Source organism: Siphateles boraxobius, unplaced genomic scaffold, assembly GCF_051911475.1.
Source record: "Siphateles boraxobius isolate OS27281-9 unplaced genomic scaffold, OSU_SipBor_1 189, whole genome shotgun sequence".
In the NCBI taxonomy this organism is placed as follows: domain Eukaryota; kingdom Metazoa; phylum Chordata; class Actinopteri; order Cypriniformes; family Leuciscidae; genus Siphateles; species Siphateles boraxobius.
The window spans coordinates 910804-918071 of NW_027508798.1; positions in this window are offsets into that span (position 1 = coordinate 910804).

Below are 7268 nucleotides of genomic sequence, written 5' to 3' on the forward strand. Positions count from 1 at the left end.
TCCTGCGCACACTAAGAAGCAAGCAACCTCGGCCCAGGAGTGGAGAGGTCAAGGTCATAAAACCTGACAAATGTATGCGGAGAGGACCATCCTGCCGCATTACACACGTCAAGAAGGGAAACTCCCGAAATTAAGGGCCATAGAGGCCGCCATACTCCTAGTAGAATGGGCCCGCACAGCCATAGGTGAAGGCTGTCCGGCCGCTTCATAAGCCAATGAAATAGCCTCGACTATCCATTTACTCATAACCTGCTTAGATGCAGGGCATCCTCTTTTGAGTGACCCAAAACAAACAAATAGTTGCTCAGATTTACGCCACAGGGCAGCTCTGTGAACGTAGGCATCTAAAGCCCGGACTGGACATAACAGGTTAAGCTGTTCCTGGTCAGGGGTATTAAAGGGTGGAGGATAAAAGGCCTGCAGCACTATTGGGCCCCCAACATTCAGTGGGACCTCAGGAATATAACCCGGCCTGGGGTGAGAAATGCCTTCACCATACCAGGTACAAATTCCAGACATGAAGGAGCAACCAACAAAGCATGTAAATCACCAATTCTCTTGATAGATGAGATAGCAAGGAGAAATAAAGTCTTTAGAGTGAGGAACTTTTCAGAAACCTCCTCGATGGGCTCGAAGGGAGCTAAAGCCAGACCCTCGAGTACAATGGCCAAGTCCCAAGCCGGTGCTCTAGAGTGCAGTGCAGGTCTCAACCTCAATGTACCACGGAGAAAGCGAGTAATTAGAGGGTTTCTCCCAATAGAAGTACCCCCCAGAGGGGTGTGGTAGGCAGATATAGCCGCCACGTAAACCTTTAGGGTGGAAGGAGATAACCTGGCCGAGAAACGGTCTTGCAGAAAATCAAGAACTGAACCAACAGGGCAGTTAACAGGATCTAACTGATGTTCAACACACCACGTGGTGAAAAGTTTCCATTTTAGCGCATACAGCCTTCTCATGGAAGGAGCTCTGGATTGAAGAATGGTTTCTACAACATCGGTCGAAAGACCGGTCTCCCTGAGCCTGGCACCCTCAGAGGCCAGGCCCACAGTTTCCACAACTCCGGCCGAGGGTGAAATATCGTGCCCCCGGCCTGAGACAGGAGGTCCACCCTGATTGGGATCTCCAAGGGGGAGCCGTCCAGAAGAGACACCAAGTCCGAGAACCAAACTCGGGTCGGCCAATAAGGGGCTACTAGAAGCAGACGAGCCCCTTCTCGGCGAACCCTCTCCAGAACCCCCGGAAGCAAAGATATTGGGGGGAAGGCGTACAGGTGCAGCCTCGGCCACACCTGCACCATAGCATCCAGACCGAGAGGAGCTGGGTGCGTTAGAGAGAACCACATGGGACAATGGGTTGAATCTGATGATGCGAAAAGGTCTACCTGAGCACGACCAAACTTTTACCACAGGAACTCCACCACTTCTGGGTGAAGTCTCCACTCCCCGGGCCTCAGCCCCTGTCTTGACAGAATATCTGCTCCCACATTCTGACGCCCCGGAATATATACCGCCTTGAGCGACAGTAACTTCCCCTGGGCCCATAGGAGGATCTGATGGGCCAATTTGCAAAGGTGACGTGACCTCAGACCCCCCTGATGGTTGATATAGGAGACCACCGAAGTGTTGTCTGTGCGGACCAACACGTGATGGCCTCTCAGGTCTGGCAGGAAATATTTGAGTGCTCGAAATACCGCCATCAACTCTAAACGATTTATGTGCCAGGAACATTGATGGTCCTGCCACAGACCTTGCGCCGAGCGGCCACTCATGACCGCCCCCCATCCCGTGAGGGAAGCATCCGTCGAAAGCGTGACGCGTCGACAAGGAGCCCCCAATACTGGGCCCTGGGCGAGGAACCAAGGTTTCTTCCACAAGGCCAAGGCACGAAGGCATAGCCGCGTGACCTTGATCTTGCGGAACGGATTTCCCCTTGGAGAAAACCCCTTGGTCCTGAGCCACCATTGCAGGGGTCTCATGTACAGAAGGCCAAAAGTAATAACGTTGGACGCAGCTGCCATGAGACCCAATTTCAACATTCTCTGAAACTGTTTCACAGTGAGTGACTGGCCTAGTTTCACATTCTTTGCGGCTGTGAGAATCGCAGAAATACGAGCAGGAGACAGGCGTGCCTGCATTGTGGTCGAATCCCAAATTACACCTAGAAAAGTGGTCCTCTGAGCAGGGAGGAGCTCACTCTTTTTGGTGTTTAGCCGCAACCCCAAACTCTTTATGTGGGACAGAACAGCATCTCGATGCTGAACTGCCACCTGCTCTGAACCTAGGCCAAATGGAAGAACCCGATATTGGTATGCTTCGCCCCCGAAAGCGAACCTCAGGAACCTCCTGTGATGAGGATGGATAGATACATGGAAGTACGCGTCCTTCAAGTCTATTGTGACAAACCATTCCTCGGATAGAATCTGTGATACAATCTGTTTGAGTGTAAGCATTCTGAACTTGAGTTTCTGAACCCTGCTGTTTAACTGGCGCAGGTCTAGAATAGGACGCAGCCCTCCATCCTTCTTTGGAACAATGAAGTAACGGCTGTAAAACCCTGACTCTCTGCTGGGAGGAGAAACGCTTTCTATAGCTCCCTTTCGAAGAAGTGTCAGTACTTCTTGCTCCATTACCAGAGCCTGCTGTGAGTCCACCACCGTGGGGAGGACTCCTTGAAATCAGGGCGGACGAGAACCGAGCTGAATTCTGTAACCCTTTTCTATTATGTGCAGGACCCATAGAGAAATATTTGGCAGAAGTTTCCACGCTGCCAGAAATTCCGATAAGGGAACCAGTCTCTCGAGACTGGCCTCTGGATTTGATTGAACAACCATTTCGGTGCCCTGAAGCGGCGAACCGGCAGGGAACAACCGAACTGACCATTCTACAACCCTCCTCAGAGGATTGCACGGGGACGCTGACACCTCGGCGCCCTGAAGCGGCGAACCGGCAGGGAACAACCGAACTGGCAGCGCTGCGACCCTCCTCAGAGAGTCGCACCCCAGAGGGCGCCGTTAGGAGAAACGATTTCTCAAAACCGTTCCTATTTTTTTTTTTTTTTCATTCGACAGGACTTCTTGTCTAAGCTTTATTAGAGATGACGACAGTCCTCAGATCTTGCCTACCTCTAACTAGCTTAGTTGCTACGACTCTCCTCGGAGGATCCTAGGAAAATGCAGGCACCTCGGCACCCTGAAACGGCGAACCGGCAGGGAGACCGAACTGACTGCTCTACGACCCTCCTCGGAGGATCGTATGGGGACGCTGACACCTCGGTGCCCTGAACGGCGAACCGGCAGGGAACAACCGAACTGGCAGCGCTGCGACCCTCCTCAGAGAGTCGCACCCCAGAGGGCGCCGAGGAGAAACGATTTCTCAAAACCGTCCCTACCCCGGAGGGGACCACCCTTAGAAGCCTGATAGCCTCGGCATCAGGTCTTCTTCTTTGTACTTTATGCCAGTTTCAGGAACATAGATTGGTGAGGAAGAAACCTCTGGAGCGCCGCTGAAAGGTTTAGTTTTCTTGAAAGCGGAGCGTCCAGAAGAACAGACATTTTTATCTTTCTTTTTCTTTATTTTTATATCAGAAAAACGTATACATATAAACATATATATATATATATATATATATATATATATATATATATATTCTCGAATAGAGTCAATGCTGACATCCTCACATTCATCTATGTCCTTAAATACTTTACCCACCAGTACTGCCTAATAAAATTTATTTATTATTAAAGATGGCTGGTGGGTAACGTCGGGGTTAAAAATGATGACGCCGACTCGGGAGAGAGAAAGCTCGCAAGCGTCTCTATAATCCAAGGCACTGTCATACCATGATACTTAATACCCATAACATTACTCTAGTTAGACGTTTGGGTATTAAACACATAAAATAGAAACCGGTTTATTCCACGATCTCGACACCAGTGTGGAGATAGGGAAAAACCAGTAGTCCCCGACGAGGAGGCTGAGATACAGAGTTTCCCTGTTTTTTTAGATATATTTCATCGAATAAACTCTTTTTATTTTCACTCTCATAATGTTCAGCTGTCCAGTAAATATTTAACTAGCAACAGCATTAGAAAAGCCTCCTTTTAAAAGCTCCTCTTTATTCAACAGAGTTATGAGCTGCCTATTTATTGAAAAATCAAACATCTGCCTTTTTCTTAATATTTTTAATTGTTTTGTTCACTTTTTCTTAACAAAACACTAACGATACCAATTCCTCAGAACTGGAAATCGCAGCACACTGGATCTGCAGGTGAAAGCTGAGATAGGGCGGGGCCCGTCCCAACCCACGCTGTCAGATCCGATTTCGAACCCCAAAATGCGAGTCGCCGCCGTGTCTAGGCAACAGTGGGACCCGCACGGGGAGCGCAAACCGTACCGTCCTCCTCAAAGAACGATCGGCGAGAGCGGAGCGTCTTCATAGATAGACTCATACAATGCTCACAATCAGCCCCCTCGAGGACTGACTGAGCATGCTCCACTCCCAAACAAGCAACACAAAGCTGATGTGTGTGTCCCCACCCGTATATTACGAGGGGCAGGGAACAACACACCGTCTATAATCTTGCTTGATCGCCATAATAATGATAGATATATTGGGCTTGACAGACAACAATAAATAGACAAGGACAGATATACAGAGAGCGCTTGCTGAAGGTGCAGAAGCTATCGCGGTTTCCTGGTCTATGACGTCACCTATGTCGTAGCGGGCTTCCATTGGACTGATTTTACACGTGCTTCACGACGTAATAACGCAGAGCGTTCCCACCGCGTCTCAAACGCAGCTCGAGTTCCCTTGAAAGGGAACACATAAAGCTCTGAAACATAAAGTGACAGTAAAATGATAATTGTCAAACCTTGATGACGAATGAGCAAAGTGTAAAACACGGGGGACTGATAATGAATGTTAGCAGTGATTAGATGTTCATGTCATAGTAACAGCAACAAATGCTTTGTATGTCATGGTAGCATTCACCTTACGTGTACACGCCTATTACAGAAAGGCCAAACGTGATTAATCCGCTCTTTTCACAGCCATTTCCCCAGAACATGTGCCTGATGCAAAATACTACTTGACAACAGAGAACATGGCGGATCATCCCTTGTTTGCAGAAGATTTGGACAGAGAATGAAGAAGAGAGAAGCCAAAAAAGTAAGAACAAGACATTTTTTCTTTTGTCTCTTTTTGATTTTTTTGTTTTGATTTTTGTTTTGATTTTTTGTTTTTTGTTCAATTCAGGTCTTTAAATCAAAAAGACATTATTTGAGATAGAACAGACTCGGACCTAGTCACCCTGAACAATATAATCTAAATAAACTTGAAATCGCTATGGCTTTATGAAAGTGCTCAGACTTGTGGGTGACTGACAACTGCGAGTCTGGAGAAACAAGCATTTATTTATTCATTCTCAGTGTTGAGAAATGTAGCATTAAGAATGTGTAATGTTCTTGTGCTAAAAATAACTAAAGTACCTAATTATGTTACATATTCATTCAGTATGAAAACTAGCGTGTTAATTACTTCTGGATTTAAAAGTACCGTTGTCTCAGTGCTGCGCGAGCTCTCTCACAGACGCGACACAGAGAGAAGACGGGCTACTGTACGTCTAAAGTTTGTTCTTGCTTGTGTTTTTCTGTCAAAATATCAGAAAGCATCATATCTAGTAGCCTATATAATGAGGGGTTTTGTTTACCGTATTTTAACGAATTTTAAAAATGGAGAATACAAAACCCCTCATTATATAGGCCTACTTCATATTCTTTCTTGAATAAGTGATTCGTTTTGCTACTATTGGTCCTGTCTATTCATTGTCAACAGTTTTCTATATATGTTTGTATTGGCTAACGTTTATTCCGCTAACGCGTGTCCTGTTTATAATGTGCAAGACAGCACAAATATAAAACCTTTCTCTGTGGGATTTAGTATCATATTTGGATATTGGAATAATAAATTAAGTGGCCTATTTTAAATGAATCACATGTACACACAATGATCTTATGTTTTTTTTTTTTATTGTTTTCTACGAGTTTCTTAATTTTAGACTTGACCAGCACACAAATCCTAATGCAAATCAATATTAATCATGAATAAAAATAGTTTTGAGCCGTATTGAAACTTTAAACTTTCACTTTATTATAATGTAGTGTACATTATAATGTAACCCATTCAGTGCGGTGCAAGTGAACTTTTTGATTTGGGTCAAATTCAAAAAACGTTATAAGTATAAACTAGAATAATGAAGATAGGCGTGTGTTTGTGTATATCTTGCATTCTCAAAACTGTGAGAATATATGAGCCCACCCAAACCCCGTGTCCCGTCCCACTGATGCTACTCAGAAAAAATGTCAAGGTTGGCCGGTCTGCAGAGTAATAAATAACTAGATTTGTTTAATTGATGAAATTACTGTCACACAACAGCCAGTTCTTCAGTCGAGCAGTTTTAATGATTCTTAATATTTTAAACAATATTTAATTGTGTTACTGTGGCGAGCAGGACGAGGCTGAGATGAGCACCAGTCTCGAGTGTGTCACGGAGGAGCTACGGGAGCATTAACGCAGGAGCGACGACAGTGAAGAACAGGAGAGGGCCAGGCCTGAACATTCACATTACACTGAATCATTTAGCAGATGCTTCATGGTGGACACCAAGCTGAATGGAGAGGTTGTGATGAAGTGCTGGGTTGTCGAAGGGAGCGGAGGAGTCTCCACCGGGGGCCGGAGCTGCTGCCGTCCGCTTGATGGGGAGGAGCAGTGAATGAGGAACCCGGAGAAGCTGTTGCTGTCCCGCAGGAGTGTGGAGCGTCACAGGCGGGGAGCGTGTGTGTGAGAGCAGGTCAGTCCAGCAATCATCAGAGTTTATGCAAACACACAGTCTATAGACACAGTAGTGAGATACAGGTTACAAACGCAGTCTATAGACACAGTAGTAAGATACAGGTTACAAACACAGTCTATAGACACAGTAGTGAGATACAGGTTACAAACGCAGTCTATAGACACAGTAGTAAGATACAGGTTACAAACACAGTCTATAGACACAGTAGTGAGATAAAGTTTACAAACACAGTCTATAGACACAGTAGTGAGATACAGTTTACAAACACAGTCTATAGACACAGTAGTGAGATACAGTTTAAAAACGCAGTCTATAGACACAGTAGTGAGATACAGTTTACAAACGCAGTCTATAGACACGGTAGTGAGATACAGGTTACAAACGCAGTCTATAGAAACAGTAGTGAGATACAGGTTAC